Source organism: Anser brachyrhynchus, assembly GCF_964034855.1.
Source record: "Anser brachyrhynchus genome assembly, chromosome: 13".
NCBI lineage: Eukaryota > Metazoa > Chordata > Aves > Anseriformes > Anatidae > Anser > Anser brachyrhynchus.
The window spans coordinates 6,145,532-6,172,623 of NC_137708.1; the positions used below are offsets into that span (position 1 = coordinate 6,145,532).

Below are 27,092 nucleotides of genomic sequence, written 5' to 3' on the forward strand. Positions count from 1 at the left end.
ACACAGCTTATTTTAACTGAATTGAGGAGTTTTTCTTGAAATGTGATTTTTCAAGATTTAAGGAGGAATATTGTAGAATAAATAACAAAATTGGAATTAGAAACAACACTTGGATTTCTTAAGAAGGCAACTATAGAACATTTTTAGACAAGTCTTTTAAATTTAGACCGCAATACATTGCCACATTCTTGTATGTAACTTTATTGGTATTTTAAGGAGTGCCATAAATCCAGATGCATTTTGGGTAAAAGGTTGTGTTCACCTTTAAAATTTTGTTTTATGCTTCAGTATTTTTTAATTCTATTTATAAAATACAAAGATGTATTTCTGCCTAAAACATCAGACTTCTGCTTGTAACTTAATAGTTAAATCTCAATGAAAACAATCTGAAAACAAGGAAGGAATTAAAAAAAAAAATACAAAAAAATACAGCTCCAGCAACTAACAGGTGGCATTTAATACATAAACCAGTAACACTGTTCAAATTTAGTCACTCTTGTCTCTGGTTTTGTAATCAAATAAATGAGTTCAGGATTTCAGCTGCATCTAAACATTCATACAAATTTAAAACAATTAACAGTTTATGATCTACAAGCAATCTGAACTGACGTTCTGTTGAGTTTTTTTAGCTTTTTTTTTTTCTCCAAATCAAATTAACAGCTGGTGTTCTGTAAAGATTGCAGCTTTTGAAATTGAAATACTGAGAGCACTCTGGTATATTTTTCTAAAAATGAGCTTACAGATTTGGTAATTGTATTGATGTAGATTTTGAAGAGATGTGATCTTGAGTGATAATAAACAGTAGAACTAGGTACTTGAAAGACAAGTAATTGTTGTCAAGCAAAACATCATTATCTGTTGAAGATAAGCGTGTGCATGTAAATTATGATACTTTGCACTGGAGTGACCCTTATGCTCTTAACCACGCTTCACTTAAGTGTTGTTCGTGGTATTAGAAGAGAGAAAGTTGTACTTATCTTGAAAAGATTGTGTTTTTCTCTGAAATGCAGAGGAGAGAACTGGAGACTGCATATTCTTTCTGTTTTCTGTACTTTTAAAAAGAAACAAATACTGTTCTATTAATCTATGAAGAACAGATGTGAAACTCTTTAAATTGGACAAATATTCTTCCATCATTTTTTTTGCTTCAAGTGCAATCTTAGAGCTTTGTCTGCATAGCCAGAAAACAGCTGCACCTCTACTGTATTGTATTTTCTGTTCTTCTTTGAGTGCCTGTTTAATAAGTCAGTAAGAAGGAAAGAAGAGTTAGAGAAGTCCAAGGCAGAGTTTAATAGCTACTCTTCTACAGTTACAAAGCACAGAATGTTTCTGTTTCTTTTGTAGCATTTCTTGCATTTGTTGTGTATACCCTATTACAACAAAAATATTTTCATGACATTGTGAACTGAAAGATTAATTTGGTTCTGTTTTTAAAAATTGTTTTATTTATTTTTCCAAAGTTTTCTGCATTTCGGTTTTTTCATTTTACCAGATTCCTCTTGTAAACTTGAATATCCTTATGATGATCTTTTCTTTGAGCAGAATTCCTGTTCCCAAATATTTTTTTCACTGACATAGTGCTTGATGTAAAATGCAAAAAAAAAAAAAAAAAAAAAAGGCAGGAAAATAAGATGTATTTTTGATTTCTGCTTTCCAGTCTAGTGGAAACTTTTGTGTGTGTTTGTGTGTCTGTACCTTTTTATTGTTAGCTATCTTTTTTTGAATACAGTGTTTTATAGCTTTGATCTCGAACAATTAGGATTAAAAGGCTGCATTTGTGTGTTGTTTTTTTTTAGTTCATTTTTTAACAAGAAATCTTTGATATACTAGCTTGTTTACCATCGGTATTTGAAGTTAAGATTATGCAGTATAGGCTCTTGGTTTAGCCTTTTGAAAATTATTTGATACAAATTCACTGTACTGATGGGCTAATCAGTTAAAGTTCACTGAGTTTAGCTAAACAGCGTGTGTTTGATTTAGAGAAGTCTGTGGTATGTCAACCTTTTCAGACATAATCCTACTTTCAACATTATCTGACAGGTAGTCAGCCCATCAGGCCTGAGGATGTTCTCCAAAGCAGATCATTTCTTCACTCTTGACTAGTTATTTATCTTATTGAGGCAGAATTCACAACTGGCATATGGAAACTAAGAAGGACCAAAGAAGGGTGTTCCAAGCCTTCCTTTTCCTCTTTGATACACTATGAAATGGTTTGTAGATGTGGCTGCAACTCACATATGTGTTTTTGCAATTTTGTTTTCATGGCAAAATATATCCATAATGTAAAATAAATCTTATATTATAACATAAAAGAATCCAAAAATGTCTTCAGAAAAGGTGTTCACACTTTTTTAGCTAAATCCGTATTTTGATTCAGTTTGTAATCTAAAGTTATCTGTAGCTTTTTTTAAAGGAAGACGAATGATGAGTTGTTTCTAAATCTCTCTTGTTGCTACAGGCAATCAGGATAACTTTAGATCAGCCGTTTACTAAAGACATTCTCTGTCTGTCACTTGGTAGATGCAAGTCATTGAAACCATGATATGCATTCTTCCATTCATGTGCTCACTTCGGTGAAAGCAGCTTTCTTGAGAGACCACTGAAGTACCCAGCAGCAACCCTTTTTTCACAAAGTTACTGAAGTACTTTGATCCAGAGTAAACTTGCCTCTTAGCCACAGAAAGAGAAATAGATGTTTAAAAAAATGATATAATAAGATCCACAGATATCAAATAGTTTTCTCTTGTTTAACTACACAGTGCTTTCTTAGGATTAATTGTAGAAGTTTTAATATTTTAACAAAAAAGAAATTGGAAGGGGCATAAGGAGAGGACCACTGTTTGAAGGGAAAAAATGGGCTTGTCTAAATTCAGGTTTACAATGAAAATTAATGTTAAGCAAGTGAATAACCAGTCTGAATTAACATATCTAGATTTAAAGCTTATCCTTTATTTAATAGTTTTATAGGCACAGAAGAACTGTAGTACAGAGCTCCAAAATTGAACATACCTCTTTGTTGCCTACAAACATTTTAATCCATTGCCTTTACTGTGCTCTTGAAGTCAGCCTTTTCATAGTGCATGTACTGTTGCCTGTCATCTGTTCCTGTCATCATGGCCAGTCCTTTACCCCATAGAGAAAAGCTTGCAATCACATTCTCCATGTTTTTTACCTTTTCTGGACTAAGCAAAAGCAATGGAAGCCTATCTACAGAAACTTGTCTCACAATAACATACTGTTTTATACCAGAAACTTGAAAGGTATTAAAATGAATAATTTCATCCACACTTTGGAAAACTCTCCAAAATGGTAGTTTTCTAGTATCTGTAGAGTATACAAGTAAGTGGTAAAGTAGACCTCACTGTTCTTTTATAACTCCTTTTTCTGTAAGGAGAATGTTAAACTATATTATAAACCGCTATGTATATATGTACTGGCGAGACTGCTATGGCAGGTAGTCATCTTCAGATGAAGGTTTCTCTTAGTTATCTATTATGTTAAGCATGCTCTTAGGTGTTCTATTTGAAGTGATGTGTTTTGATATAAGAATAATGGATTCTATAAGGTTTTGATATAAGAATAATGGATAGTCTAATTCCAAGTTCAGAACTCATCTTCTCAATCAATTTGGTTTGAATATGATGAGGGGTTGTACAGTTTCATGTTGGCATGCAGGTATGCAGTCTTTATCACTCATTCTATGCAAAAAAGTTCAATGTTTAATAAGTAATATGACTGTGAAAACTGGTACTTTTTTTTAATGTTTTTTTAATAGTAATCACTTCCTAGTAATTTTAGTCCACCTGTTGGGGAGTCTGCTTGTCAGAATTGCAGTATTTTGGTCTTTCATGTAGTCATATTTCCAGATGAATGAAATAGTGTAGGACCAGTTTGCTTGCAGTCTCATGTCTTTTTTAAGTATAGCCTTTTAAAGGTCAAGGTAATGGCATGTATGAAAAAAAAAAAATCATTATAAATGGAATTGTCTGTTTTGAAATTGGATATAGTTTGGTTTACATAAAAATGGAATACCACACAGAAAAAAAAAAAAAGCCTTCCTAAGTCCTACAGTAGCAAAGGCATCTAAAATCAGGGTTCAACTGTGACATCATTAAGAGTTCTGGTGTTCGTCAGAAGGTTCTAGGAAGCTTTCCTAGATTTCCATATGATGGCCATTTGGTCCATAAGTCTATGGATAGATACCACTAGGTGGTACTGTTAAACCTCCCTTTTTAAGAAGATTAAAGCAAATTTACAATCCAAGAGTGTTTCAAAAGGACCTAAGTTTTTTTTTTTTTTTCTTTTCTCCTGTGACTGCAGAAATAAATTACTACCTGCTTGGTTGAAATTGTTTTCACTAGAATAGGCAATATAGTCTTTCCCATATTGCCACCCAGTTTATATATACTGGCAATAAAGCAAACTTGCAGGTGAATTCACTCCAAAGTTTCCTGAATGTGTCCCAGCTGCTATCTAAAATCCGCTTTCATAGTATGTAATCAGTTCCCAAAAAATAATTTAAGCTTTTAATATAAAGTGCAGTTTTTGCATGTTTTTGAACCAGTAGTGTCAATGAAGAAAAGCACAAAAATATTTTAATCACTTATTATATTTCATAGTTTAATTCCTTTCTTAACAAAATAATATATGAGTCTTCATTGGAGAATATGACTGATGATAAATAAGGGTAGGACCTCTTCTTTTTTCTAATTCACTGTCTACTTAAATTGTCTTGTACTTTAGGTCTTATATGTGGATGCTTCTATACAGGAATTTATCTATCTTTTAGTACTGTCAAAAGGCCATACTAATTCTAGCTGAAAAAAATGAAGCATATTACTGTAAATGAAGATCTGATGTTAACTGGTGGAACAGCAGTACTAAACAGTTGAACCTTGTAATTGTGAAACATCTAGGATTCATTTTAATGGAAACAGGTAAAGTTTATGGTGCTTTTTTTTTTTTTTTGACAGGAACAATTGTAGTAAGAGGGTAGCAGAAAAAGAGAACTTTTATATTGATAATGGCCTATCCCATATTGTTTCTTCTTTTCGTTTTTGACTTGGCAAAGGTGAAGCTTTTCACCTCAAGATCTACACAGTGTAGTTGCAGACAGCAGGGGGAAGAGTTTGGTCAAATTGCCACTATAACAAACATCTGTACAACAAAACAAAAAAATTTACATTACCAATGACAAATCAAAGCTGAAAGTTTGCCTTGCCTGTTGTCATTCATTGCCATTCATATTTAGAAAGCAGACTGCTGTGATAATTGATTTGATGGTCCAGCTTGAGTGGAAGCACTTCTGGGCATAGCAGGCCTCAGAGATGCCAAAAAAGAAGAAAAGGTGGGAATGAAATAATGCACTACTTTCTCCTCAGAGGCATGTGGCCCAGTTTTTGAGAACAGAAAAACATGCTTTAGAAAAAGGGGGAGAAAAACAACTTAGTAACTCAGTCATAAATACAAAAATGACCAGCAGAGAAAGCAGAGACAATGAGTGTACATATTTTACTGGCAGGTGAATAATAGGAGAATGGTGTGGAAGTAATTTGATTTTTAACAGACTCTGTCCATGGGAGTACATTTTTTTTTGTTGCTTTTTTTGTGTAAGGACAAAAGAGGTTCCCCCCAAATAATAAATAATTTAAAAAATTTTTTTGAAGGTTTTTAAAGAGGGATTGATGGTTTGGAGGAAGGAAAAGCACGAAATTACTGAATTCAAAGGGCAATATATATGTGCTTGGATTATCTGAACTCCTATTGAGTTTGTTTACTTCAATCAATAGGTGATAATGAAGCTTGTCTCTGTGTTTTTGACTGGGGGGTGGTGTTCAGCTATAGCCTCCTGCTGATATGTATAACTTAAGACACTGAAGTAATAGTTGTGGAAAGAAGTAGATTTTAAAAAAAAACAAACACTACTGAATTCAATGTTTGACCTCTTAATCACAACTGCTAGCTCAACTGTGCACCCTGTCATCAATTTAAAGAACCAAACAAAACCAGATTAAAGATGTGAGTTGTTGAAATAGAAAATTATAACCAGAACTGGTTTGTCTTTTGAGGAGTGCTTGAAAAAATAAGTGTGGTGTGTCAACTTCGCTGAACTCTTTGTATTCACAGTCTTAATTTTTTAATATACTGCAAAGAAGGAAATAAAATTTAACTGTAAAGACTGAAAAAAAAAGGGGGGGGGATGGGGGGAAATCTTCATGAAGTAGATAGCAGGAGGTTGCAAATATGCTGTTCCAGTGCATACGTAAATATTGCTACCTCTAATTCTCAGTTTTTGGAAGTACCTTGACTGTCTTAATAAGATAATAGTTGATGTAAGCATGCAAAATATTATAGACATATAAAGGAAAATTCTATAAATGGCACAATAATTTATTAGGAGATAATTTTAATTTTTTTAACCTATTATGAGTTCAAGTGTTTCTTTATTATTTTGTTGTTGTTGTTTGTGCGTGTATTAGAAGCAAAAGCTCAGAGTTTGATAAGCATCCAAAGTGTGATAACACGTATGTCAGTATCCCTCTGAATTTTTGTCTTTCTACTCATCTGTAGAATTTCTTTAAGTATAAAAACACTCTGTTAAATTTATGGGTAGGAAATGTAGGCATCACTTGTGCCATAAAACCTGCTGCTTTTAGATCCTTTCTTGCTGTTCAAGCAGAGATAAGAAAATGAAACAAATGCATCAGAAACTGTCGCTTCCTGAGGATTTAATAAGGAACGGATTCTTGTTATTCTTTTCCTTTCTATGCACACGCAGAAACTGTCCAAGTTTAGCAGAGTATTAAGTGGCCTGTATGTCCAATAGTCTTCAAAATTAGTCACCTTAATATAACTTATATATGATTTCCCCCCCCCCCCCTTAGTGCAAGGAAATGAAAATATTTATGAAGGTGATATCTGACTCTTAAAAGAAGTCATCACCGTACACATGTAAGAATTTATTTCCAGGACCTCTGATGTTTTTTGGCTACAGCGGGGTATCAACTTGCAGTACCTAACTCAGTGCCAAATTCATTACGTCTCATCCTCAGTCATTCTTTTTTACTTTTTGTGGACTTATACTCCCCTTTACATGTTTTCCTTTTTCTTTCTTGGTTGTTGCGTGTTTTCTGGCAAAGAAGAAAAGGCTGTAGCTCAAGCAAGCTTATTCCTTTATCTCTCTTCAACCTGTCTTGTGAACATCTGTAGTTGTTTTTGCTTGATTGAAGAGGGATGATGATGAAAGAATTAAGCTTTTGCGAGGCAGTGTACTTCAGCAGGATCCAAGGGTATGTAATCCTGTTTGGTGTCAGTACGCAAATGAACCATTACTTGTGATCAGTCTGAAATGCTGGCTGTGTCGTTTTTATGATACATTTTAATAAATTTCTATTTCTGCAAGAAAACATCATTGTAGAAGAAATCTGGTGTACTTATTCTATTTTTTTGTTTATTTATAATAGTATAGCTCTAATTTTAAGGGTTGCACGTTTTTGAAGTCTGTTTCTAAAGCCTTACTCTACTACTATGCCCGTCATGGAGATGCGTTACATTTGTCTGTGTCATCTAGTTGATAGCTAGCAAAGGCTTTCAATGCTCTGTAGGAAGATGTAGGATTTCAAGCATGATATTTCTTCTGTTTTTGTAAGAATTTTCAGGATTTTTTTTTCAAAACTGAGTGAGAAAAAGATGCCAGTGGCAGTGGTATCTTCATATTAAAACAGTTTCAGTGTCTGATTCTGCTGCAATTGAAGTCAGTCATTAAACTAGTTTCCCTGCAATTGTTTCAGGTTACAAGAAGCCATTACATATGTGTTTGAATTTTTATGGCAGGCATATAGTGTTATCATTTGTATCATATTGCTAGAAATCATATGGCCATTCTTAAGTATGATCTGGTTTTAGTGGAGCGTACATACTTCCCAGAATTTTCTTTTGACAAAAAAAATTAACAGAAACTTATTACAAGGTATAAATGTGTTTCGAAGCATATTTGTGCAAATGTATTTTGCACACAAATTCTGTTTTAACCACTGCAATATGGTTGTTATGGGTTGACAAGGATCACATTTTCACAGATGGCCTAGACAAAAGTTAATGGTCTGAAATAACTGTATATTTCAGCAATAAAACCATTGTAGTCCACTAGTTCAAGATTTCTAGGGAAGCCGGGTAAGCAATCATCTACTTAGTGACTAGAATGCTATGCCATTTTTTCCCAAAAGATACAGTAGTCCTTTCTGAAGACTATTATTGTGATATTAGTCCAAATCTCCCTTTTTACCTCTCATGCTAAAGAAATATAAAAAGAATATTCGTAATTTTTTTGTGGGAAGAACGATAATATTTTTCACATGATGTCTAGTTTTTGGCAGTTGTTAAAATTTGCTTTGAGGCTTGATGAAATAAATTCATAGTATAGATTAACTACTGCGTCCATAACCATGTGATTACCTAGGGATAAAATTTATTTTTTGTTAAATATCCATATAACTCAATATTATGAATCTCTCCTCACTGGGAGTGTGTGTTTAATTCCTAGAAATAATTTCTTTTTCTTAAAATCTGAAAGTCTTTAGGTATATATTTTTCAGTATATACCATGCTGTCAAAAGGTAGTACAAAACTATTTTCCTGAGTGTTATTTAATTTCGATGGATTTTATCAATAATTTTTTGTAATTCTACAAGTACACACCCTGTTTTCAAACCATTCATTCCAAGGAGTAAAGAAAAATGTAACTTAATTATTTGAAGTGATCGTAGAGTATTTTTTGGAGAAAGAATTGTGTGTTAGCAGTAAGCAAAAGAATATTTAATATAGAAAAATGCTCTATATAGTAAGTTTTTTTTATGGTATTCAACTTCACTTTTAAAGACTGTATATAATAGAACGGTAGCAAATAACTACTTCCTATTTCTGCGTTCTCATGAAGATGAATGTCCAGTTTAGATTAATACCAACATAGACTGTAACCAAAAGTCATATCATTTCTGTTTATTTGAAGGTATTGCTCTTACATTTATCTTTACAGAAGACTTCCATAACAAGTCTTAGTGGAGGTTAATGCTGATGCTGCATGGCAGGTGGGATGTGCAGGTAGCTGGAAATTATATGGTAAGAGAGGTGGGACTGGTGAGAATTGGAGAGCTCTGTTTTAGTTAAGAGAAAGGCATACAGCCAGCTAGAAGGTGATGACATGAAGCATATTCAGCTGGTGAGGAGAGGTGCCTGAATTAACCTAGCTGGATCGTTTGTACATCAGTGAGTTGATGTGGATCTGAACCCATTTTATGTTACTCCAAAATGTGAGAGTTCTTTTTTGTACTTGTGGGGAGGTATTTACTGATGTTACTTTTTTTTTTTTTTGAGACATTTGTGGCAAATAGTTTTATTTCCTGAGCATACAGAACATTGCCAGTTCAGTAGAGCTGCAACTAGGAAAGTGCTTCTTGCTGAGCATGCTGTAGAAGATATAAGCAGATGTTGATTAAAATATAGTTTGTCATCTACTTTTAGATACAAGATTTTTACTGTAAATTCCATGTGTGCTGTTGTATTAATAATGCTTTCTGGGACAGTGGTTTGTAGGCAATTCTAATAATTTTCATTCTGAGTATTTTGAATTGGTCAGTATCACCATCCTTCTCTAATTGCATGTACCTCCCCGTCAGTCATATCTAGTAAGCCCATCAGCTGCACGTGGGTTAGGATCAGAGAAAATCCAGGAAATGGGGCCCATGCTCAGCATCCTGGCTGGAGAGCAGTGGCTGTAAATGGAAGACTGTAGAAACTGTTACATTACTTACAGTTTCTGTGCATATATATGTTCATGCAAACTCTGTCATCTGAAGGAAGGCTTGCACACTGGAAAAGGTAATCGAGAGACCTTTTCACAACTAAGTATATTTCCGCAGAGCTACTCTCACTAACCCTGTTGCTTACTTTATTCATACAGCAGTGGTGGTTGGAACTGCACAGTTAAAATTCTACTCATCCATTGAAATACTATTCTGACTATCTTCCACTAAATGTTAATACAGAAAGGGAGGAGAGAACTGCATTGGTAGTATTTTGTCATCTCATGCATCTGTTCATAGAATCAAACAAAAGTCTACTCTGGAAGGTCATCTGACCCACCCATCTGCTGAAAGAAAGGCCTTAGATTAGGGACTATTTCCCTGTCAAGCTATGTCTTAAGTATTTCTAATGACAAAAAAAAAGTTTCCACTGTTTGTCTGGGGAGCCTATTATATTTAATCGTTTTCTCAATGGAGTTGGGTTGTTTTTTTTCTTACGTAAAGGGATCACAGTGAATGAAGTTGTGCCTATTGTCCTGCCATCATACACCCATGTGAGTGTAGTGCCATGATCTTCTCTGTAACTATCATTTAGGTTTTCAAGTAATATCTGTGTTAAGTAAAACCTACTCTGATGGCCAGCCGTCATAACATTTCAGAAAAGAGTTGAGTCTTCTGTAAGTGGTTAAATGTGATTTCCATGCTGTCACATCATTTTTAATAGTCACATGGAATTGCTTAATCATAAAAACAACCTGTCCAAAGCTCTTCTCAAAGCAAAGGGGAGATCAGCACAAAAGCATCTTATTTAGAAAGGAAGAAAGCTATGGGAAGGTGACATCTGGAATCCTAGTGCTTAATCTGTGTAATTAAAACTTTTCTAAGGAGCAGGAGAAGCAGGTTCTACTTGAGGTAGTTTTAGGAGTTAATTAGCAGGATCTTTTTGAATATTAAGAATGCCTTTGATGGACAAAGTTTTGGAAACTAGTTTGGGACTTTGAAACAGCATAAATTAAGGCAGAAACTTTTTTTATACATCCTCAAGTTGCAGACGGAATCATTCTCCCTAACCATGCCATTTCATTCCTTCATAGATAAAATCATATGCCCTTCTCAATGTCTTATGAGGATACATTAACTTAAAGTACAGTAGTAAGTTAACTGGAAATAATATTTTACAGGTTATTGTTACACATCCACAATTATTGCAAATATTACAGTCAGTAACTCAAGTCAAACTGAATCTCTTCACAGTCTGGATACTGTAATATATTACCAATATTAAAGACAGCAACCTACATGTTTTGGGATACAAGGTAGTCACTTGCAAGATGTTATCTAAAATGCAATAACAATAATACAATTTTGATGTCCTTCATGTCTTCTTTTAAAAGAAGTTCTGCATTTTTAAAAGGGAATGTCAGTGAAAATAATGTCTTTGATTTCCTTCACATCAATCTGATGGGCTTTTGTAAGTGTTTACCAAGAAACATGATGTCAACTACACTGAAAATTTGGCCATGTCTCTTAAAAGATAGAGAGAGCATGGGTTTGTTTTCTCCATGCTTATGTGCATGTGTGCTTTGTTTTGTGAATGCTCTTGCTTTCACAACAGTAGTATAGGTCTGTGTTTGTGCTTATGTACATGGGCAAAATTTAGAAAGCATTTAGAAAGTGTATTTTACTTTCACTCATTTTGTTACTAGTTTTGACGTATATCAGTGCTTAGAGTTTCTCATTTGTGAGCTGTTTAAAAACATCTATTATAGCAGCAGAGTCCATCTTCACGTAAAATTGAACTCATAATTTATATAATTACCTGTGAATTTGGGAGGAAAACCAACCTAATAATAACCCGTCAACAATAAATATCACACAGGAAGACATATTCAAGACTTTGTATTGTATTAAGGTTCTTGTGGGATCCCTAGGCATTCTCTGTTTAGAGAATTGTATATTGCAAACTACCTAAGAACAGCATTTCTTTGACCTATGGAGTGTATCATTTAGTTACATTCTACTTATATCCTTTACAATCAGTCTTAGAGAAGAATGGACAAAGTATGAAGAAGTAGTAAAGTTTTCTAGGTAGTGAGTAATGCTAATAACATGTTATATCTAAAATGGTATGGCCTGATTGTTTTCAGAAAACATAATGTGTTCCTATTAAGAATCAGGCAGATGATCCATAGTTTGAAATCATCAACCAATTTTTTTTTCTAGTTTTTATTTTTTTACAAACCTTGTGGTCAGGAATCCTGATGGACATTGGTTGTTTCATGTAGATTTGGGTATTGCCCTAAGCACCACAAATCAATATTGAAAATTTCACTGTGTATATGTATTGAAGGTGTTTCCAAGTTGTAACATTTTATAGGACTCAGTTGTTTGTGTCACTAAGCTTCTTCACAAGTCATTGTGTAAGTAAATTTTAATAGAAAATATTTGGCAATTATTGAGCATTTCACTTTCCAAACTTAGTTTCAAAACAAGTCAACAAGTTTCTAAACCTATTAGAAGAGTCAGAAAACCCAACCATCATGGCCGTAGTGGTGAAGGTATAAGTCAGTATAGTATATTTCAGCTCTGATTGTCGGTGAATTATTTAGAAATAATAGCAATGATTCCCTCATAAGTTAGTTCTTACTTTCTTATTCTTTAAAAACACGTTGTTTTAGAAACTGTAGAAATTTATGAACAGAACTGTCTAGAAGTAAAATGTTCTGCTTCTAAGAGTTTGAGCCTGTATGAATCCTGGTTAGAGGACAAAAACAAGTAACAGGAAAGCCCCCCTCAGCAGTTTGTTGTAACTGTATTGTAATGGTAGTATTAAATATTCCCCTTATGCTGGACTGATTTTTACAGATAAATATGAAATGTTGCTATTAAAAGCATAAATTACACTTCTGATCTCAGGTGTACTCAAACATCAAGGTCCAAGGATGGGAATTTATTAACCATGAGAACTGCATTTCCAACCCTATCCAACACTATATCTATGCAAAATATATTTATCAATTAAAATTGTGTCCAGCATGTAATGAAGGCTGTTGTGGTTTCTAATTGACATATATTTATTTAAAAAAATAGTGGTAAACATTTATTGTTCTGTTCAGATTATTCTGAATTTTATGACAATCCAAAAAAAACCAAACAACGACAACAACAACAAAACACTAATATTCTGGAGCAAATGGCATGTTTTATTATTACACCTCAGTTCCATTTTTTAGGATTTTTCGATGCCTTTTCTTTTCTTATATTTACCTTAAAATCAAGGAGATTAGAGGGTGAGGATGATGATCCTTGTCATGTTTGTCAGTATGCCCTTGCCCTGATTCTAGCAGTTTTCAGAAGGAATTGTGAAGAAATTCTTCGTGTAATGTTATACATAGGAGTACTTCAGACAGTATTTGGATATAGCAGACAAATCTGTGAGTAAAATACTCCATAAGCAAGAATAATATACTTAAGAACATATTTTAGACAACCTGTGGTGTAAAATGTGTGAAAGAGAAAAACACTTTCACAGTGAATGTCAAAACATTTTATCATTGAAAAATACGGTGTCTTTTTATCATTCACTTCATCTTGATGTTATATATTGGAATATGTAGGTTTTTAAAGTAACTTTTGCTGTACAGAAATTGAGACTGAAAATATATGTGTACATATGTAAATGTGTGTATGTCTACTTTGACACATAATTATATATACACATATATAAGAATTCTGTGCTGGCACAAGTCTTTAACTAAACCCCTTAGAAGGTGAATATAAAAGTAATGAAATGTCATTTTTTTACAGCATGAGGAAAAACGCGTGCTTTTAAATAAAATGCTTTTACCATCATGAAGATTAAGTTTTGTTCTGTTTCATAATTTTCAGTTAATTACTGACCTTTCTTGAATAATGTTACTCACATTTTTTTAAGGATGGCAGAGCATTTTGAACTTCAATTCACCTTCAGTTCCTTTATTGACAACATAATGGGTACAAGAATTCCCAATCAGTATTTGCCCATGGAATGGACTTTTCTCAGCAGGAAGCCCTCTTTTTTACTAACTATTTTCCATCAGCAGATGTGGTCTAAATGTTTTAATGTTTGATATTATCCAGTATTTTGTGTCAAATTTTTACTGACATGCATATTAAATACTAATAGACAGTAAAATATTGAAAACAAACAAGAACAGCAAGAACAATAAAAAACAAATAAAGTTTTCTGTAAAGTTTCTACCAGACTGTAATATAATGTCAGCTTCCATGGTGCTATATCTTGGAATTAGACAACTCAAACTTGATGACAATATATTTTGTATATTTTGGTATGTATTAGTTTCTTTCTAGAACCAATATTTTTCAAAGAAATTTTTCTTATTGTGATCCAGTTTATTCCAAGAAAACTGTAGACGTGCTTAAATATTTCTGAGATGCAAATAAGCCATGTAACCTTGCACTTTAGCCACCCTGGCCAACTACAGCTCTGCTACGTTAAATTGAGAACTAGTATCAGGTTTGGGAGAAGCTACCCAATACCTGCTTTGAGATGTTAGTCTTCACAGATACTTTTAATTACTGTTAATAGTCTATCTGATGTTTACACTTGCATATTCTGTGTATCTGAAACAAGTTGTTTTTAAAGACAATGTTGATTTTAAAAGTATAACCTGAAAATTAATAAGTTGAAATACATTAGTGAACTTTTTCATGCATCTTCTACTGTAGTCAGAGAGAGTCTGATTCTTTAAAGAATTGTTTTAAAGTAAAAACGGATTATGAACATAAAATGTATATTAGTTATGAAATACAGTAAGTGTTTAAGACTTTTGGGAGGAGAGGCAAACAAACAATATGAGTATGATGAGAGACACCCCTGGTGTTTTCACTGTTAGAGTGTCTGCATCCTGCTTTAAGCAGAAATATGGTGGTATAGTCAAGGTGACTTACTATTGCAAAACCCACAGGCATTTTGACTTTCCCATCTCTTCAGTAGATCATGTACAAATGAAAATAGACAGCCATGTGCTATTTATGGTTTATATAACTAAGTATTTAAAGACATCCTAATAAACTTATCTTGAAAACACTGCTGTGCACAAGGCATGGTATCATGACAGCATCTCTGCAAATGTTTCAGATTGTGTGCTTTCATGTTGTGATACCTCAAATATTATACTGACGTTTGCAGTCTTTGCACCGTACATTATTCACCAATATTTGTGCTATTCTCACTAAGGACTGTCAGGTATAATCTATCACGAAACAATCCTTTGAAGTATACACAGAGACTCCAGCCTTTCTGCAGGGACACATGTCCTTGAGAAGATGATATTCTGAGTTAAAAATTATCTGTGCCCTAGAAAATTAAAATTATCAGGATACTCCTTATTTTAGGTCAGAGTAAAGCACATTACCAAATTCGAATATTTAACTTCAGGTGCAATGTTAGCAATTTAAAAATAGCTGTATACTTTAGCATAGCAAATTTCTTAGGTGGTCTATACATGACAGTTCTTTACCACTCAACTATAGTAAAACCACTTAAATTATTCTTAAGATCTTCAGACAAAAATGTTCCCAAGGCTTTAATTGCATTAATCAGTGTATCTACTGATAACCTTCCAATCTTCTGAAGATGAGGGGGGGGAAAAAAAAAAAAAAAGAAAAAGATGCAGAATTGTGTGTCTGACAGAGAACTTCTTAGGTTATTTCACACTCCTGGTTTTCAGGAACATAGGTAAAGGCTTCATTTGACTTCTGTGCCCTTTGTGAAAGAGGAATACGGTCATGGATTCTTCTGCTGCAAAATAGCTGGAGGTGGATTGGACCCAATCACTGCAAAAGAATTTTCATTATCATTCGAAATCAGATATTTTGGTTAAACAGGCACCTTCTATTCTCCTTGTGAATCAAAAGAGGTGGAAAATTCACATAGAATGGAGATAAAACCTTGGCTCAGTTGCATTCTTTAGTTGATGTGGTTAGGAAATACATTCATTTGTTTAAGAATTGTGGACTAATTGCACAGTCGTAAATGGTAAGAGTTTTCTATTCAAAACACAATATAAGAGTGGCTTGTTACAAGTTCTGTATGTTTTGGTAGTTAAGTTTGTTTTTATAAACTTCTAGAATATGTTCGTTCAGTGCTGAACCGTTAGGACTAGATTACATGTTGGTATACATTTAATATTTTCAATGTAATAAAAATACTCGTATTAATTTGTTTTATTTAGTCTTACCATGTTTCAGAGATAGAATTATTACTTTTAATTACGTCGTCATCTTTTTGCAACTCTTCTGCTGTAATTAACCACCCAAAGTAAAGAATTCTAAATTACATTTTCAATTACTTGTGTCTAAAATCATCTTAAACTAAGAAAAAGGGGGGGCGCTTTGTCCAATGGAAAGTGTTGTTGTAGTAGAACTCTAGATTAGAGCAACTTGGTTTTTAAATTAAGTCTCAACTATAATTTGCTATTAGAAACAAAGTGTATGTCTGCGGTCTGAAAGAGAAGAAAGCTCCCTCATCACCATTTAATAGGGATTTATATGTAACACCAGCTTTTTTTTTAAACAGTAATGACTGGCAGAACAAAAAAGTCGGGGGAGGAAGGTGTGTGTGTATATATGTACACCACCACCACCCTATTCTGATGTATATGTATTTACTTAAATATTCACAAACACAGTGCTTTAAGTATAGGAATCTACATTTTAGTTACAGACTTTCTAGAAAAAATTGATTCCATAATTTAATGCTTTTCATAAAATATTCATGACTTTTGAAATGTGAAATTCATGCTTTGTCGGTCCTTGATGTCTAAGGACGTTGTTGTGTGTTTGTTAGTGGATATGTGATTATCTGAGTTCAGTAAACAGTCATGTTGGTGATTCCATGAGAAGTGTAACCATGCCGAGCACAGACATGGGGACAGTAAGTAGCAGAGGAGCAACTGGGATAGCAATTTAAATTTAGAGATGAAATAGTAGTGAATGTATGTTTTAGGCCATATTGTAGGTAATATTTAGTATGAGCTATAATTATTCTTGGTTTTCATTGACATTTCATTGACAATCTTCAGAATGAAAAATCGTATCGTATCTTCCATATTGCAATTGAACAGAGGCTTTCGGTGAAAAGGGAGTTCAGTTTTTTTGTTCTCATGTACAGGAATATGATTTGTAGATGTAAATCTCAGCCTTTGCCTTGAAGTAAGATCAGAGTTCTTTTTGTTTTGTTTTAGGAAGCTAAAATGCTTACCTTGTACCACTTCACAGTTTTAATATTATAATATTGAAGATGTTGTAACTTTTTGAATCAGTCGAGGCTAAAGATTCCCTAAAATCATTATATTAAATTCTGTGTGAGTAGTTAGTTCAAAACTCTAACAGCATAATTGTTGGCGTCATTTATCATTATCACTTGTGTTTACCATGTGGAAGACAGCAACTATATCAGTTCCACAAATGCCAGCATCTCTAAGTTTTTACTGCAACTTTGGCGTTTAAAATTGCTGGGGGGAGGAAAGCTGTGAGGGGTGTAAGTGTTCGGCCTGCAAAGTTTAAAGCTCTTCAGGAGCAGGACTCTGGTTCTCGTGGTTTGAGAGAGCTGTAAGGCAGACAGTACATATCCTCTTAATCCTGTATGCAGAAAAAAAGGGTTCTTATCCTGTCTGTATCCCTATGAGATGAACAGGAGCAGATTAAACATTGGTCTTCTGAGCAGCTGCCAAAATGTACAGTAAATATCAAAACTTATTTCCTACTCAATTTCTAATAGTCTTGATGTGAACTGCTAGCAGTTTTAAGTTAAAGCACATAAAGATTTATATGCTGCACCTACTTAAACTTCTGTATGTAATCAGTTTCCCTGTACAGAAACTTCAGGGAGATGGATACACCTTCTATCAGTGCTTTACATCAAACTGATGTGTACTAGACAGCAGCTCAAAGAATGATGAATTCCAGTCTTTCAGGTATCCTAGTGGAGAGCTCTTCAAATAAAGTAATCGCCTTACCTTTTGTTATGTAAGCATTTGTAGATATTTCTTCCCCAAATTCTATTTGTATTTCAAGCCAATGTTCCAATGCCCACTAAAATGACATAAACCAGTTTAGAATGTTTCATGATAGGGACTGGAAGGGATGGTTTCAGAGGAAGTTCTTAGGTTTAGATTAAGTGTCTTTAATGCTGAAAACTCATACTTAAGCAAAACCCTACATAAAAGAGATTAAAAATAGTAAATGGAATTCAAAAACAGCTTTCATGCTGCTTTTTTTGCTTTCACTTTTAAATCCTAAATGAAGAACAAAGGTCTTGAACAGTAAATTATTTTGTCTGGTTGTTTTGTTGTTTTTGTTTTTTTCGGGGGGGGGGGGGGAGCTGGTACTGGCTTACTACAGTTTTTTGTTCTTGTTGTGTTTTTTTGGCTTTTTTATCTTCACTATGGCTGCTTTTAAAGCTTCCTTTCTCCACTCTCTTTAATAGCCAGATGGTATCTCAAAATACTTCAAATTGAAAAGCAGGATGGGAAGATAAAGGAGGATGTGTTAAGACAAAAGATTTATAAGAAAGTTAATTACTTACTGGAAGTTCCAAGTGCCTCCTGTACTACTTAGGATATTCAGGACTTCTCATTTTGGCTTTTAAGTTTAGTATGTTTAAAGTAGCAAAGAAATAGATTTCATAGATAAGAATGGTACCATTAGGGGATTCGGAAGTCATAGAAAGTTAGAATAAAGAACAACTGGAAGAAATTCTCACCTTTACTCTGTCCATGTTCTGCAAACCGCGTAATACTAGCGCTGCATACCAATCAATATCAAAAATTAAATGGATTGCATGCACAATATAAATGTGTGATAAATGTCATAGAATTATATGGAAGCCCTTTGCCAATGACAGAAGCATATTGTTAACTTAAAAGTGAAACTGTACTTAGGTGAAATACATGATGAATGGGCAAAAAGGCTAAAGGAAGAAGAATTGCAATAAGGAAAATGGAAATGCTGTTGTCTGTTGTTCTCTTCCTTCATTTCTGCAGTAACAGGCATCTCCAAAATGTTTTGTCAGTTGCTACGCACAAATGTTTAGGAAAAGAAAAAGTTGGAGCTTTGTAAGTGTTTGTATTTTACATTGATAGGTCTTAAGACTGTATGGTAGGCAAAAACTTGAGATTTAGCTGTCATTCAAGCAATTCATATTTCTTAACTATTTCTCATATTACTGTCTGAGACTTCTGCAATCAGGGTGGAATTCTCAACTGTTTTGGTCTCCCTTCCATAGGCACAGCAGAGTAGGGCATGCTCCCACCCCTCTTTTCAATTTGACATGTGTTGCTGAAATGGTAAGGGTAAGACAAACAAACTTCATATTAGCATTTTTTTTTTCCCCAGGTCAGATTAGTGGAAATTTCTACAACCTGTTTCAAGTTTCTACAACTAAAGAATTTTAGAGAAGCATCTATCTGGATTTTTTATTACAGACAGAATTGACAGACAGTATTGGAACTGCCTTTACAGCTTACTTTGACTGTTAATTTTTCTGGTGTAATTTCTACTCAGTGCTAGACAAGATGTTGCACCAGTTGAATTTTTTTCTCTGTATAGTAACTTTGCTAAAAGGAAAGGCAATGCATGTAAAGAGATGCACAAATTTAATTGCTTTGAGGTATAATAGTCATTAGATTCAAACAAAATCCAAAATAAAAAATGAACACAGACATATAAAAATAAATTGTCATTGTCATATAAAAATAAATTGTCATTGGCTCGTAATTTGTTTTAAAGTGCTCCTGCTAGCAAAGAAAACTCTGGGGCGCAAGGAATCAATGCCCAGGCTATAAATTTGTGTCTCCATTTTTCACACCGTTTTCAGTTTTATTGTTACTTCCCTGCAGCCATAATCTGAAAGCTAAAAATTTACCTAAAAATCACATACAGCATATCATTTTTACTAAGCTGAAGTCATTTTCTTTATGAAGTTGTACAAAGCAAATTATTGTAACAGTTTTGGCTAAATGTGCCTTGGTGAATTTATAGCTTGATCTTGAAAGTGTTACTATCCTTAAACTAAGTGTTATTATTGCTACAAAGTCATTGGGTTCAAATTATTGCATTCACTTTCCTACTATGGATACTTTTCAAGGTATGCTGTGCCTCTTTTTTATCTAAGCAGAGAATGTTATGGAAATGTTCATAGGTACTAAAGGTTCCCTTTTCACTTGTAAACATTTATTGCACACATTGAAATATACTTTTTTGCTCTGTATGTTGCTAAAAGCTAGTTACTGCCCCAAAAGAAATGCCCGAATGGGCGTTCTGCATGGTGTTTTCCTTATATTTATAAAATCATTTTAATTTGTCTGAATTATCATCTAAATTTACTCTGTAATTCCTAAGAGCTATTAGATGATCATTAAATCTTGATTTTCTGTCAGTAGGAATTAATAATCTTGACTTTGAAGTGAATTTAGAAGCAATAAGGGATTGGAGTCAAATATTTGAATATCATTTCAGTGTTAAATTGGTTTGTCATGTTGCAACTCAGGGTGACTAGTAGATAAAATTGAAATTCAATTCATAAATCCTTCTTTGCATTTTCATACTTCATGTGTTGTTTTTTTTCTCTCCCTTTCAGGTGGGTTAAGATGTACATGGTTTGGGGTGGGGATCACTGCTTAAGTGTTCTTTGTTTAGAACACTTTTTCAAAAAAGCTCTAATAAAGAGCATATGTAGCTGTATGCACAGATTGCATATAATGCTATCTTCAGAAATTGAAGTAAACTTGGGAAGAGTTGGTTTCTGAGTGAATTGGTCAACTTTATTTTAAAGGAAAGCTAGAGTTAAAGCAAAGCTGTCACAGTTTAATACTACCTTACAAAAAACTGACACTTAACTTTAGCGCCTGTGTTTCTACCTAGTATCTATTACTGCTTTATTGTATTTTTTTTTTAAAGGCTGTTTTTATTAATTTGATATGTTCTCACTTGCCAATGACAATTAAAATAACCTGTCAGAGAAAAGCAATTAGGCTGCAAAGGTTTAAGGGATTTTTGTTGTCTGGTTTTTGTTTTTTTGTGTATGTGAATATAAGCCCATATTGTCGCAGCACCTTATATTCTTGTGCATTGACGTGCCATACTGCCCTTGTTGACACAGTATGCTTATCCACCACATACCATGGCTTTACATTCTCATACAGTTGTGAAACAAGATAGGGGAGGTAGTTTTATTTTTTGCTTTCTCCACGAGGAATTTAGGCGTAATCAAATTAAGAAAGGATAAATAACATCTCCATTTTTCACTTCTCTTTCGCTCTTCTGTGCTTGCACAACATATTCTCTGGGCTTTTAGTGGAAAATGATGGGAAACTGTCTTAGGAGCTTTTTAATTTATTTATTGTTACATAATACAGAGAGGCTGTTTTTCTCATCACAGTACTGACTTGAAGTCCCTTTGGCTGTATCTGTGGCATGGACAGATGTTTCATGGCATATCTGAGAATCTTGGTCCACGTGTATGCACTGCCTCTGCATCCTGATACATGGTGTTCCTCCAGGCACTTTTGGAAGGAAATGCACACGCACAAACCGGAAGTGACCTGGCTTATTCACTGCCGGGTACCCCAAATAAAATGAGCAAGGAACTTGCTGAGGAATGCACCTGCTCTGTGACTAGGATGTGGCCAGTACGTGCACAATGGGTACAGGATTTTAAAATACTGTGAAATGTACATAGCCAAAACATACAGCTTCTGTACCATATTGATAGCAGCATTTCCTAAATGCCTGTGTTACATGTTCAGTCATACCTAACTATGGATGTGATAGTTATGAATGTTATTACTAACATTTAACATCTATTAAATTCCGAACCATTACTGGTAGTTTTTTTGTAGTCAGGAATTTATCGGGTAGCTAGCCTGAGTCCAACTATATCTTATTGCTGAGTCCTCAGAGTGTCATGAAGATCCACCATCTGTAAGTTTGTTTACTTTTTCAGTATATGTTTTAGCCTGTGGGCACATAACGACTATTTCAGGAAATAAGTGAAATAATAAATTTTAATTTATTTTCATTATATAATTACTTATGAAGAAGTCTCACTGAAGAATTCTGGCTTAAGCTTTGCATGAATTAGAAATGATTGATTGGCAAAGGAGAAAAAAAAAAAGCCACCAAGCATCAGAACTTTCCCATTGGAAAAATATCACTGAAACTAGAGGCCTGACATTTAGAACTGCTAAGAGTGTGTTGTAAATACTAATGATAAGCCAAAAAAAAACCCTACTGTTAACACTTATCATTTCTGAATCCCTGATATGTACTTGCCAAGAAATACAGAATTGATTAATTTGTGAGACGTGTTTGGAAGGGACTCTTGGAAATCATATAATACAGCCTCCTGCTTGAAGCAGGGTTATCACCATACTAGACGGAGCCAGCTGTGACTTGTCAAACCAAGTCCTGAAAACCTGCACAACCTCTTGATTTCCCTGTTCTAGTGTTACACTACATTCCTAATGCAGATTTTTTTTTCTTAACATTTAAGCTGCAATTCTCAACTACTGTCTATTATTTTACTATCTATGTGACCAAGAATAATTTGACTGGAGTTTTGTGACTCACCTTCGAGGCAAAGGTTGTTGTTAGATCCATCCTTAGCCCACCTGCTCAAAAGAGTAAACGAGCTCTACTCCTTCAACCTTTCTGTAGTTCATTGGAATTGTCATCTCATAGGTCACTTGGAAGAAAAAGCAAGACAAGGCATATTAAGCAAATGAATGCAGAATTTCATAAAGGAGAAATACAGAGACTATATGATATGAATCAATTTGTGGTTTTATACAAAATGTAAATTTTTCAAAGGCAGGAGGAATGGAGACAAGAATCAGGGATTATATAGCGTATTATATCATGTATTATGGTCAATGTTAGTATTACAAATTAAATTCTGTATGATGTGAATTAATATTTAGTTACCTCAGTTGTCAGTGAGGCTTTTTTAATTGTATAAGGCCAGACTGGATGATTAAGCCATTTTCAGAAAGCAAGAAGTCAGCTTAGCTGTTGTTTAAACTACTAGCTTTAGACCCAGAATATCTGAGGTTAAGTGGTGGTTTGCTTAAATACTGTGTTTGACCTTGAATTTTTAAAAGATATTTAGATTTTCAACACCACTTAGATGTATAGGTAATAATTCTACTAGCCACTTATGGGGGGGGAAATACTTTTATACTCTTGCCCTTAGTGGTTTGCTCCAGTGGAAATAGCTTAATTGTTTTGTACCAATATTTTTGTCCCTGTAAATTTTTGGTATTGTCTTGTGTACATGCATAATACCCAGTATTGGAGTCATAATATCATGCTTCTTTCCATTTTATTAATTCAGACAAGATTTGAACTTTTGGAAAGATGCCAGCTTGTTCATAACAAGGTTCTGTATTCCTCTGTATATCAAACATTTTTTTCCCTTTTTTTTTTTTTCTCTTTTCCTGTGTGTTGTAAACCTACTTGGTATGTCTTTGGTCTGTAGTTCTAAACAGAGTAAATTTAAGCTGTCTTTGCATCATAGCCTTCCTTTCTTGGAGTTGAACAAGACTAGTGTATTTTTGGTGTGGTTTTGCTTATGCAAGGATCTTAAGTCACAGTACCACATAATTACTGTTACAGGATATACACTGAACTGCATCATCTAAATACTATTCTATTCTATATCAACCTAAAGCTTGCCTTTCTTCGTTGGCTGCTCTGTGAGTTGTTGATTGTGTTGAAAAGTTTGGTCTCTGTAACAGCCCAATGTTATTTACCTGGTTATTATGGGGATAGGTGAAGGCCAATACTTCTGCCGTCCTCTGTGCATTCTCTCATCTCTCGTCATGTTGCAGCAGGCATCTCTGATCAGACTGTTAGCAATGTAGTCCCATATCTTTTTCACCTTCTTATGTTTTATACTCTTATCGGTCTTCAGTATTGTACAGAACTCCGTTTGTTTCTATCATTCATCTCTTTTCCATATAGTCTTTCTTTTCTGGAGTGGATAGATTGTGTTCTTTCACAGCATCAGTAAAATTAGATTGTAGTTTTAAAAATTATAGATTTTACTCCTCTACAAGTTAAATACTGTGTATGTTTTATTTACAAAAGTGTAAGAGTGCTATGCATTTATTTTAGGCTTAAAATGTCATATTGGTAGGAAATGGAGTTGTTGGAATGTGAATGCCTTCATTTTTCTCAGTGATAAATTGGTGTGCAGGTGCTCACATTCTGAAGCAATTGAAATATCCACAAACGTGTAACTGTAAAGACAAATTGAATAGTCATCTACCAAACATTTCTGATAATTTTTTGAAGAAACACGAGGTGGCACAATTTAATATGCAAAATAATATTTCAACGCTTATCTTTGTCATGAATCTTCTCTCTTAGCCCTTGGCAAACTACAATCTAAATTCCTGTCAAGTATCCTCATTCACATAAAAGATAATTATGAATCCCTGATGGGTACTGTTGTTATATTTTGGCTTTTACAAAAATTTTGAAACTTTCTATGGCATCTCATTCTTCATCCTTAAAGAGATAGGCATTTAGCAGCAGATTTAACTTCTTGGATTTCCTCTTATGAAGCTATAATAAATAACAAACTCATTTGAAAAATATTTTGATTACAACCAAACTCACAAGAAACTAATGGTTTACAAAGTTAATATAGTCTGTAAAAATAAAAAATAAAAAATAAAAGTTTAATACTTATTTCATAATAAAATATTGCAGTATAAAGCTGAGAAGAGATATAGTGAAAGCAAATGAGTAAAACTAATACTTGCAGCAGCTGTTGCACAAAATGCTGCCATCATATCAGCTGTCTTATCTGTAAAACTGATGGGGATGACTAGATGGATAGCATCCAAGGAAAAAAATACCAATTTTGACAGTGCTTAAAAATCTTCCAAAGGAGAACCAAGTAATACTTTGTGTAATAAAGTATTTACAGGAACGGTACAATATGCTGGAGCCATGTTGTTTACAGAAGCTTATAGGTGTGTTGGTTGACTTTTCTGTTTCAAAAGTGCCTTGGAATAAGTGGTGAAGATTCATAGAATCATAGATTCTAAGATTGTTCAATATTTTATTTCAGCATTTTTTAAAAGGATAAGTTATACATTTCAATGTTTCTAGTATTTTTTTCGAACATTTTTAGACTGGCATACTTTATTCTGATTTCAGATGGCAAAGATTTTTGAAATGCCCTTCTGTGAGAAGATTATTTTCCATAAACATTTTAAAATGAGAATTAAAAATCACAGCTAATTTGAAAGTAATTTCTTAGTATTTTTCAACTGTGAAATTGTAATGGTTTTCAGATGCTCATCAGTGTTCAAAGGATCACATGAACAGTAAGGTAGATGATAACTATTTTTACCAGAGTATTATAAAGCTGTGTATTTCCAGACTTCTCACAGGTAGTCATTACATATGTTGTTGCCATGGTTTGGCTGGGATGGAGTTAATTTTCTTCATAGAGGCTTGTATGATGCTGTATTTTTTTTTTTATTTTTATTTTTTGATGGACATAGTGGTGATCACACACCAGTGTTTTTAGTGGCTGCAGAGCAGTGCATGCACAGAGTCCAGAGCTTTTCAGCTTCTCTGCGCTGCCAGAGAGGAGGCTGGGGTGCACAGGAAGCCGGGAAGGGACACAGCCAGACTGGCCTAGGGGATGTCCCACGCCATATGGCATCATGCTCAGCTATGACACCTTGGGTAGAAAAGGAGGGAAGGGATGGACACTCAGAGTGATGGCACTTGTCTTCCCAAGAAACCATTTATGCGTTATGAGCCCTGCTCTCCTGGAAGTGGCTGAATATCGGTCTGCCAGTGCAGTAGAGAATGAATTCCTTCTTTTGCCTTACCTAATAAACTGTCTTTATCTCAGACCATGAGCTTTTGCACTTTTACCTTTCCAATTCTCTACCCCATCCCACCTGGCCAGAGTAAGCAAGTGACTGTGTAACTTAGCTGCCTGCTGGGCGTAAAACACAACAAATGTAAATAAAAATTAGGAGTCTTGGTCATAAGCCATTTAGACTAACTACTATATTATTTTTTCCAGTGACGCTTTGCATGTTAGAGTGAATAATCTATAATTTCTCTAAGTTATAAAATGTATTTATGTGTACATACGTAACCATACAAACTTGAAGTATATAAGGCATTTTTATTAATGTTCATAAGGTCCATTTTGTGAACAGTCTTGTCATATATATGAATAACACAGAAGAAATGTGGATAAGCTTTTTTAACTGTATGACTTGAACCGTTTTAGTATTTCCTTACCTGGACAGTTAAATGATTGCATGATTCACTTCAAACAGCTGTAACTGAGCACACACTGATGACAGTGGTGACCTTTTAGTTTGCTCTTCACGAAACTTAAGTTAGTAGACCTTTCAGCCTGATGCAAATCTTTTTTTCCAGTGCACCCCACTGTACCTTTCTTATTTAAGCTCTTGAATCATTACTTATTTTAAGGATCTTCTGTGCCCTAAAGGTATTGTAACATTTACTAATCCTTCCTACTGGACTTACCAGACATTAGGTCTGTCTCTTGCTGTGCTGGACTTGAAGTACATGAGGTTTGTTTTTGAACTATAATTCAAATCAAACAATAATTCAATTTGCAGTTAGTACCTTGACTCTTGTTTTACTGTTCATGCATCTGTGTAGTTAGAGGAAAATATGTAAATACATCCTTGTCAAAAATGGAAAAAAAAAAAAAAAAAAAGGAGGGTGTATAAAAATAGTTTTTCCTTCTTTGCTCCTCACTTCTGGATCTAAGAAAATAGTCATGGGAAATATGTAATGAATCAGGTGGGGGAACATATTTAACGAGATCTTCATTGTATGTTGTGTTTCAAGTTTTTGATGATAGAAGCATGAATAAGTGACTAAAGGATCTCATGGCTATTCATTAGCTAAAGAAAAGGTGAAATGCAGGATTCCTTGTGGTTGTCTGTTACCTAGAATTTGTTTTATCTTGCTAGTGTAAGAGTGGAGAAAGTGAAGGTGATTTGCTGTTCGGCCTGCTGAGTAGTTCTCAGTTCCTGTGTTCATAGTTACATACACAACTCATTTTCAATTATCACTGCAGAAGTTGGAGTAAGGTATCAAAATGTTATCTTAAAGAGAATTTTAATGTGGTGTAAGTTCATTATGTCAGGGAAGAATAGCTGGTAGATAATGCATCAAGGAAATGAATAACTAACAAAGAGGTCAGAGAACACAGGA

The 27,092-nt window shown here is 34.1% G+C and overlaps 1 protein-coding gene across 7 annotated transcripts in view; it reads left to right on the top strand.

The window, feature by feature from the left end:
- The window catches only part of DIAPH2 (diaphanous related formin 2), a 189,308-nt gene that overhangs the window by 146,638 nt on the left and 15,578 nt on the right, over positions 1-27,092 (top strand). The window lies entirely within an intron of this gene.